Raw genomic sequence first — 10,432 nt, 5'->3', positions numbered from 1 at the left:
ACCCTGGACAAGTTATTTAACCCTGATTGCCTCCTCTCCTCCCCCCAAAAAGAGAAAAGATAAAGAAAGATGCATCAGAGGTACTGAGCTGAAAGAGAACTTAGGGATGATTCAGACCATCTTAAAGATGAGGAAACCAAGGCTCAGAGAGACTGTGACCTGCCCTAATAAGCAGAAGAACTGTAATTCCAACTCATATCCCCTGACTCCAAATCTAGCATTTCCTCCACTGTTACCAGGCTTTTATATTTGTTATTTTCGTTTAATTTTTCAGTTGTGCCCGACTCTCTGTGACCCCATTTTGGGTTTTCTTGGTAAAGATACTGTAGTGGTTTGCCATTTCCTTCTTGTTTAACAGATGAGAAAGCTGAGGCAATCAAGGTTCATTGACTTGCCCAGGGCCATCCAGCTAGTAAGTGTCTGAGACCAAATTTCAGCTCAGGAAGATGAGCCTTCCTGAATCCAGGCTTTGCACTCTATCTGCTGCACCACCTAACTGCCTTAAATTTTTGTATACTTGACAGAGTTCTTCTGTATTTGCCTCTTATTTCCTTCAGATTATGATCATTTTAAGGGTAGAGAGCCTTTCTTACACAGATATATACATCTTGTATATATTCTTTTTATATTTTAGTGCAGAGCTTTGCACATAGTGGGCACTCCTGAAGTGTAGACTGATGGAATCCCCTCTTCCCTTCTCAAAACACAAACTCCTTTCCAAATTTACATCTCTATGGAGACAGACAGGCTTCACAGTCTGTGGTCCTTGGCAGGAAATAGAGGCAGATGGGAAGCACTTGGTACATCACTTGAGAGAGATACTATAGAGATTCTGAGCGCTCATCAAGCAAGGCTAAAAGATCTAATCATTTCAGGAATGACCTTTAAGGAACTGGTTTAAAGCACAGGAGAGAAGAAAATTGTGTATGTGGAATGGCTGGAGGGAATTGGCACTCAGACTATTTCAGGCAGATGTAAACATCTGATCTACAGATCAGAGAGGCACAAATGAATTACTTTCTTGGAGACTTGGGCAAGATCAGTCAATCAATCAATGATCAATCAATACACAATGATCCATATTCTCTTTCCATGGTTTTTTGCTTCTTTCCATGTCTGGAATCTCCCTGATTTCCTCTTTACCTCCACTATTAGGATGCCCAGTTTATTTCAAGAATCAGATCAAGTAAAACATTCTACATGAAGTTTTTTCTGTTCATGCAACTATTAGTGCTCTCTGTCCCCAAACTTGTATCTACTGTGTTCATATTCTCCATGTACTTGTATTTGTACACGTTGTGACTGTAAACCCCTTGAGGGTAGGGACTATTTCTCATTTGTCTTTATATCCCCAGGCCCAATATTTTGGGCATAATAGGTGCTTAATTAGTGCTTATTCATTGGCTGATTGAACAAGCATTTATTAAGTGCTTATTATGTGCCAACCACAGGGCTAGGTCTTGATGTATACACAAAAAATCATACGTGTGTGTGAATGTATGTATCTATATAGACGTACATATACATATTAGCTTGATTGAGATAGATAACGTAAGTATTAGATAGATATAGATATTGATATGGATGTAGATATAAATCAGATTTTTGATGGAACCAGATCTTACCAGTTCAAGTGAGCCAATTGTTAAATGTTCAATGTGAGCATTTACACATGAGAAGTCAATGCTTGATTTTTTGATTGTCTGGGCTTAAGAAAGTGATGAAAAAATGTCAGTAATGAAGATTAAACTTAAAAATGTGTTGTGTTTTTCAAAGAGGTAATTGTTTAACATTTTACCAGCATACCCCTGTATATGTATATATAAAAGCATAAACACACACACACACACACACATACACACACACACACACTATGATTTTCAGAGGTGAGGTGAAGTCTTTACAGACTGGGAGGATAAATAAAGTGATCTTAGAGTCCTCTTTAACATTTTCCGCAGCCCCTTTCCCCAATCACTGAAAATATTAACTTTTATGTTTTTAACTTAGAAAATAAAAAGGCCAAAAGCATCATCCCAGAAATAAATGCCTTTCTCAGACATCTGTGCAAGTGACTTCCAACACATTTCAAAAAGATATATACATGGTGGCAGACAGGGATTAGTTCATGTTTGATAGAGGGCAGGAAAATACATCTGCTCATTTGATTGACTCATTTTTATTGAAAATGCCATTAAAATCAGTAACATCTGGCTTTGGGGATCTTGCTGCAGTGAGGATGAATTTGCTTTAAATCTGAGGAAAGGGGAAAAAAAAGAAAGCCAAGTCAGGCTATATGAGGATTTGACTCCTTGATAAGGGAGACAGCCCTCTAAAATAGTGTAGCCTGCATCATGTATTGCCAGCCCTTTCTTTATTTTACTTTTCTGTGAAAGAGGTGAGAAGGCTATTTATTTAATCTAAAAGAATCGCTACAACTTCCATTATCCAATATGACCCTGCTGAAACTGGCTGTGTCATTTTAAGACACATTAGTTCTTTTGGGTTTGGATAGATAGTGTGATCTCAATTGGTACTACCTCACCTCAAAAGAATTTTCTCCAGTAGGTAATACTCATTCTACTTCCTCCTAAAGGGACCTTTCTGTTCCTACTACCCATCATACACAATGTGAGGGAAAATTAATGAGTAAGGTCCAAGACCCCATCTTCTAAGCTACCTTTGAATTCCAAAGCACATCTCAGCATACATGGAGGTTTGAAAGGAGGGAATGGTTTCAGTTCTGGATATATGAGTCAATCCTATTAATATATTCCTTTCTTCCTACATGGCAGGACCTTAGACCTTGGAGCCCTTGCTATGGAGAGATAATCCTGAGATATCAAAACCTAACAGGGATCTGGGGTTTATGTGATATGTTGGAGGGTGACCCAAGAATGGACTCAACTTCACCTAGAATTCCCTGGGATACTCCTCATCTATTAGCAGGCTTTCTATCAAACTGTGAGCCAAAATCATGTTTGTGAGTAGACAGGACTTAGTTCTGTTGGGGAAAAAACCCATACAGGGCAGAGATGCTGCCATCATTGTGATTGATAACGTGTCCTGAGGTTTGCTACTGGAGAATTTAGGGGAAAAATCTTCTCTGAAAGCTGGTCTATGTGAGAGGAAAATTCCTTAGGAGTAGAACAGGGAAACTGATAGAGGATGAGCTTCCACTCTCCACTGTAAAAAATAACATATACATTCTCAATACCTTAGTAAAGTGCAAGCATCTGCAGATCACTTTAAAAATATGTCCTGATGGAAAAAATAAAATCCACTTTTTTGACCAGGAATTCCTCCAGAAGGAGCTGGAAATCTTTTAGGAGACATGGATTTTTTTCCCTTAAGTCAAGGCATAACCTTGGAATAGGAAGAGAGCAATAGAGTTTAGTACATTGTTTGAGTTGTGTCTCTGTCAATGTGCACTTCAGTACCATGAATCTGGGAACAATGGGAATCATTTATAAAGACATGACAAATGAGATCAGCTCTGCTGTAGTCCACTTTGGCTTCAGGATCACTTCTTTCATTCCTCCATTGCCTTGATTTCTGAACTTCTTCAAAAGAAAATAGTCATAGACTTTTACCCTAAACATACAACTCATTTGTTGTTTTTTCACATCAGAATAGTACCTCAAAGACAATAGCATTTCAACTTTTTTTTAATTGTTGATGTCCTATTGTGATTTCACTGGTGGTGAGGGACGAGGGGAAGGACTCCCAGTGAGGAAATCCCTTTACCAATGCCCATTGACAGCTGTTCTTCAATATATGGTTTTCTTAGAGACATAAAGAGATGGAATGACTTTTCCAGGGTCACATAGCCAGTATGTGCGGAAAGAAGGGCTTAACCCCTTGTCTTTCAGAACCTAGGACCAACCCTCTAACCACTACACCATGGTAACTCTGCTTCAATGAATAATACAATAGGAGTTCTTCCTAGCTGTCTGTGCTGGAAATTTCCCATCACCCAAGAGTCATTTTAGTTCATCTAAAAGGAGTTTTCCCTCAGATAGAAAGAAATTCATGAATAAAGATTAAGATTTTCTTCCCCCATACTCCCTCAGGACCTCACAAAACATCAGAATCCAGACAGGTACATGCCTTGTTTAGCCTCAGAGGACCCACTCTGGGAAAGATTATTCCCTTCACTAGTCATCATTTATATTTTATCAGTTTTTTCCTCCATGTAAATTACAGTGCCTTTTCTGATGTTAGTGTGTCAGGTTTAAATGCAAATCCTTCTTTTGTAAGATGTAGTGCAGAGCAGTAGTTAGAGGGTCAGTTTTGGAGTCAGGGGAGAACTGGGTTCTAGCCCATACTCCAATACCCACTGAGCATGTAATCCTGGACAAGTTTTAACTCCCTGGGCACCTAAACACTTCAGGGTAGTAAATTGCAGTTGCTATTCTGCTTTGGTAGAGGGAGTTTCCCACACTGATAAAAATCACATGCTCCAAAGAGAACAATTCATAAGTTATTTTGAATATGAAGAAATCAAATTACAAAGTATCCAAAGATGAGGCAACTTGAAATCATAGAACTATATATTGTTATAGATTGTCTAAGATTCTTTCTAGATCACTTAATAAAAGTGAAAAAAGAGTTCACTTATTTTCCTATGGTAGCTGCAGGAAGCTCCTATCAAAATGCAACTGGAAGCCAGAAACTCCTGGATTCTCAAGGTGTCCACTCCTGCAAAGTTTATCTTTCATGATCACTGTTTAGTCACCTATGATCAGGGATTAAAATATATGGCCAAAAAAAAAAAAAGAATAAATGAGAAAAAGATAGAAATCAAGAAAGAAGGAAGTAAGAACAGAAAGAAAGAAGTAAGGAAAGAAAGAAAGAAAGAGAGAGAAAGAGAAAGAAAGAAAGAGAGAGAGAGAGAAAGAAAGAAAGAAAGAAAGAAAGAAAGAAAGGAAGGAAGGAAGGAAGGAAGGAAGGAAGGAAGGAAGGAAGGAAGGAAGGAAGGAAGAAAGGAACAAAGGAAGGAACGAAGGAAGGAAGGAAGGAAGGAAGGAAGGAAGGAAGAAAGAAAGAAAGAAAGAAAGGAAGGAAGGAAGGAAGGAAGGAAGGAAGGAAGGAAGGAAGGAAGGAAGGAACAAAGGAAGGAACGAAGGAAGGAAGGAAGGAAGGAAGGAAGGAAGGAAGGAAGAAAGAAAGGAAGGAAGGAAGGAAGGAAGGAAGGAAGGAAGGAAGGAAGGAAGGAAGGAAGAAAGGAAGAAGGAAAAATGGCCAGGATTCAAGATTCAAACTCAGACTTGCCTTGGAGCACATGGGCTTGTTATTATGCATGAGCATGGCGGGGATGGGGGTGAGGGGGCAGAGAGGAGGGAAGGTCATCATGCTAGGACATCTATATCTACCCTAGTCAATTCTAAATAAAAGAATCAAGCCTTCAAATCTTTTCCCCAAGTCCATTACTAATAGATTTTGTAAGTATTATTTCCCACTTATCACTGGTGTTTGAATAACCCACAAACAATGAATATTTTTAAAAATTATTATCTATTTTGTTTTTTAGACAGTCAGTAATATCTCCAAAGTGCTTACTATGTGCCAGACACTTTGCTAAGGATCAAAAGGCAAACAGTTCCTGCTTTCAAGAAAATCACAGACTAATGGTAGAGATAACCTGCAGACAACTATGTATTACTAAGCTATATGCAGGAAAAATTTGAGATGATCAAGAGAGATGGCAAAAATCAAGGCTAGAATCAAGAAAAACTTACCTTCTAAGAATAAATATAACCTTTCCAGGAAGAGACCTTCAATAGCAGACTTTTAATGATAAGACCAGAAACAAGCATAAACATTGAAATACAAACAAAGGAGTAGAGAAACCTACAAAGATAACTATGTTTGAAGAATTGAAAAGGACTAAATGATAATGAAATGTTAAAATTTTAACAGAAGAGAAGAGATGAGTATTCCTTTAGAACCCTGCTGTCTTCAAGAAACACAGAATTAAGAAAGAGAAACATAGGGCACAGAGATGGTTTTGTTTTGCTGTGAAGATGTTGAGAGAAGAAAGAAAAGGGATGGAAAAGGCAATACACAAGGGAAGAAATGAAGAAGAACAGGGAGCAATTTAAAGTTCCCAATAATTGGGGTGCTTAAAAAGACTATGCAAATATAGAAGTAGGGATGAAGGGTGAAAGCACCTCATGAATCTCACTATTATTTGAACCAGAGTAATGCTGAATACACACATATGTGCATACACACAGATACTGAGAGACAGAGAAAGAGAGACACAGAGAGAGCTGCACACACAAATAGCTTGGCATAGAAATTCACTAAACGCAATAGAAACAGATGGAGAATAGGAGAAAAGGGGTTTGGACGGAAGGTAAAGTCATGAAAAACCTAGATACAAACAAAATTCAGTTTCAGAGGGAAGAATTAAAAATGCAATGAGGATTTAAAATGCAAGAAAGAGTGTGTAAGAACTGGTGTTTGGGCTCTAGGCTAGTTAAAGAAGGGAAGCACAGAATGCTAAGAGCTCCCTCTTCTCCCTTCTTCATCTCATATCATTCATATATACTTTCTCCCACTATATTTTCCTTCACTCCTATCTCACATGAAGACATGACCTTTCTCTTTGCCAAGGAGAACTCCTTTGCATGCATAAGTGATCCTATTTTATCCCATCTTCTCCAGTCAATTGCTTTATTATCCTCATGCTCTTGCTTATTTTTAATCTCTCTCTTTCTACTGGTTATTTCACTACTGCCTACAAACACGCTCATGTCTCCCTATCCTCAAAATACCCTCATTGGATTCATCCATCCCTGTTAACTTTTCTCCTCTATCTCATTCCTTTCTGTCAAAATTCCTTGAGATGGCTATCAACAACTGATGTCTCCATTTCCTTTTCTCCTATTTCTTCCTTAATTCTCCATGGTCTAACTATGGACTTCATTAGACTGAAACTGCTCTTCCTAATGTTGCTAATGATCTTTAATCCCAAAGTCCAATGGCCATTTCTCAGTTTTTATACTTGTTGACCACTATGTGACATAGCCATATCAGGCCTAGTTCATATAACGAATAAAAATAATAAAAAATAATAATGCTTATCATAATAATAATTTTAAAAACAAAGGGGAGGAGAATGCATTTAGAAGGAGGGAATGCGCAACAATATCTAACACTACAGAGAAATCAAGAAGGATGAAAATTGAGAAATTTGGCAAAAATATATCATTGGCAATCTTGTAGAAAGCAGTTTCTGTCAGTCAACTAACTGGAACAGAAGTCAGATTACTTATAGTTAAGAAGAGAGTAAGAAGTAAAAATAGCAGCTAAGTGGAATAGTGGATACAGTGCCTGGCCTAGAGTCAGGAAAATCATCTTCCTGAGTTCATATCTGGCCTCAGACACTTACTAGCTGTGTGATCTTGGGTAAGTGACTTAACCCTGTTTGCCTCAGATATCTGTAAATGAGCTGGAGAAGGAAGTGGCAAACCACTCCAGTATCTTTGCCAAGGAAATCCCAAATGAAGTCAGGAAGAGTTAGACGCAATTGACAAATGACTAAAGAACAACAAAGTAAAAAAATGCAAACAACATGCAGATACCAGAGTATAAAAATATTTGGTGTAGGTGACTCGAGCACCCCATTTTCATTTCTCATTGGACAGTGTTGCCACAAAGCAACATTCTTGACTAGTATATAATCAATAAATATTTGTTGGTTGATTGCTGGTCAATTGACTGGAAAAATAAATTTTACCACTAAGAGTTGAGCGTATTATACTATTTCTAATTAGAAACATTTGAACTGGATAGTTTAATACAAGCAGAACTAAAATAATTTATTCATTGTACATAGGACAATGTTATGACAGAATACTGATCTATGACATTAAATATAATGGCCAAGGTCTCTCATCGCATCCTGCGTCATCTCCAGTCATTCTGATGAATATCCGGTCACTGGACCCAGATGGCTCAGGAGAAGAAAGTGAGGTTGGTGACCTTGCACAACCCTTCCTCACTCAAAACAAAGTCAAGTGCAAATCATGTCACAATTTCTCTGATGTCACAGTCTTCTTAGAAAACAAAGGACAGACAGACATAGCAGCATGAAACCCAAACATATAAGATAATGAAGCATGTAATACACATATACTGTAATTGTAGTAGCTTGGAACATAATATATTTACCTGTTGAGGATCAAGTTGGGCCCTTAAATAATACTAAGTGCAGGCAAAAGCCTTTAAGATTTGATTACATTTATATCCTGATGTCTCTGTCACTTAAAACCTGTGTGACTATGGGCAAATCAGTTAACCTCTCTGGGTCTCAGTTTCCTCATTTGTAAACTATAGAAATTTGACTACATTATTTCTGAAGTCCTTTCCAGCTCCAAATCTATGATCCTATAATATACACCCCAGGGAAAACCCCACTATAACATACTAAGTGGTCATATAGTATCTTCTTGAAGCCCTTCTATGAAAAATAATATTATCCCCAATTCAATTTATGATATAAGATGGAAAGGGTACATATTATTGAGGTAGCAGTAGGAGATGAATAATAAACCATGAGCATAGAGCTGGCAAGGCATATTTTCTGTTTTCACTCGGATTTGTGCCCTCAGTATGATTCACTTGAAATCTCCACTCCTGTTTTTTTTTTAAAGATCCTGGGGCTATGGGCCAATTTCAACTTTTCTAACTGCAATAAATTCATATATAAACATAAATGCTGGTTTAATAGGACCCAAGGTACCTTTTTTCCAAAACATTCCAAGTACTTTGTAAGCTTGATCCCATTTATACTACTTGGGTGTATGTGTGTAGAGAACTAGGAAGCAGTCATTGCTATTTCTGTTTTGTCATTCAGAAAAATGGTAATCCAACAGTTTAGGAAAGAGTTCGATTAAACCAAAGTGCCTGGTTCATAGGCCATTGTCAAAACTCCTAAATCATATTTCCTCTTCCCAACAGTGTGGAAATACTTGCCATCAATATAAATCAATAATCCCTCTATAACTTAACAGTCTTAGAAAGTTATCTGTGGGGGAGGAGCCAAGATGGCAAAGTAGAAAGACACACATATGCTAGCTCTGAACCCACAGCCCATAAAATATCTGTAAAGAAGAACTCCCAACAAATTCTGGAGCAGCAGAAGCCACAGAACAACAGAGTGGACAAGATTTCTATTTCAGAGAGCCCTGAAAACCTGACGCGAAAGGTCCACCGTGCCTCGACCCTGAGCAGAGCCCAGCCCTGCCTTGGCCTTGCAGCACCGAGAGGAGAAGATCTGAGCAGGCTTCAGGGATGGAATCTCCACCCACGCAGGTCCCTCCACCCACAGGTGACAAGGATCAGTGAGAGAGTCTTTTTCCCTGGTCGAGAGGGGAGTGGGGTATCCCTGTGGCTCGGGCCCCCTCAGGAGGAAGCCACAGAGGCAGCAGCAGACTGGGGCTCCCCAAGCAGGCAGGAGCTGGGATCCATTGTTGAAGGTCTCTGCATAAACCCCTTGAGGGACCTGAGCCCCCTGAGGCGACCCTGCGCCCACCTGAGCACCTGAACTTAATCTCACACTGAATAGCAGCCCTGCCCCCACCCAAAGCCCTGAGTCTGGGAAGCAGCATTTGAATCTCAGACCTGAAGCTCTGGCTAGGCAGATCTGGAGGTGAGGTGGGGGGTGGAAAGGACACTCAGAAGTCAAGTCACTGGCTGGGAAAATGCCCAGAAAAGGGAAAAAAAATAAGACTATAAAAGGTTACTTTCTTGGTGAACAGATAATTCCTCCCTTCCTTTCAGATGAGGAAGAACAATGCTTACCATCAGGGAAAGACACAGAAGTCAAGGCTTCTGTATCCCACACATCCAAAATAAGTATACCATGGGCTCAGGCCATGGAAGAGCTCAAAAAGGATTTTGAAAATCAAGTAAAAGAGGTGGAGGAAAAACTGGGAAGAGAAATGAGAGAGATGCAAAAAAAGCATGAAAAGCAAGTCAACACCTTCCTAAAGGAGACCTCAAAAAATACTGAAGAAAATAACACCTTGAAAAATAGGCTAACTCAATTGGCAAAAGAGGTTCAAAAAGCCAATGAGGAGAAGAATGCTTTCAAAAGCAGAATTAGCCAAATGGAAAAGGAGGTCCAAAAGCTCACTGAAGAAAATAGTTTTTCAAAATTAGCATGGAACAGATGGAGGCTAATGACTTTATGAGAAATCAAGAAGTCACAAAACAAAACCAAAAGAATGAAAAAATGGAACATAATGGGAAATATCTCATTGTAAAAAACAACTGACCTGGAAAATAGATCCAGGAGAGACAATTTAAAAATTATGGGACTACCTGAAAGCCATGATCAAAAAAAGAGCCTCGACATCATCTTTCATGAAATTATCAAGGAAAACTGCCTTGATATTCTAGAGGGCAAAATAAGTATTCAGGG

This window comes from Notamacropus eugenii, chromosome 2 (assembly GCF_028372415.1).
Source record: "Notamacropus eugenii isolate mMacEug1 chromosome 2, mMacEug1.pri_v2, whole genome shotgun sequence".
Taxonomy (NCBI): Eukaryota; Metazoa; Chordata; class Mammalia; order Diprotodontia; family Macropodidae; genus Notamacropus; species Notamacropus eugenii.
The sequence above is the reverse complement of the archived record's forward strand: the minus strand, read 5'-3'. Positions refer to the sequence as shown.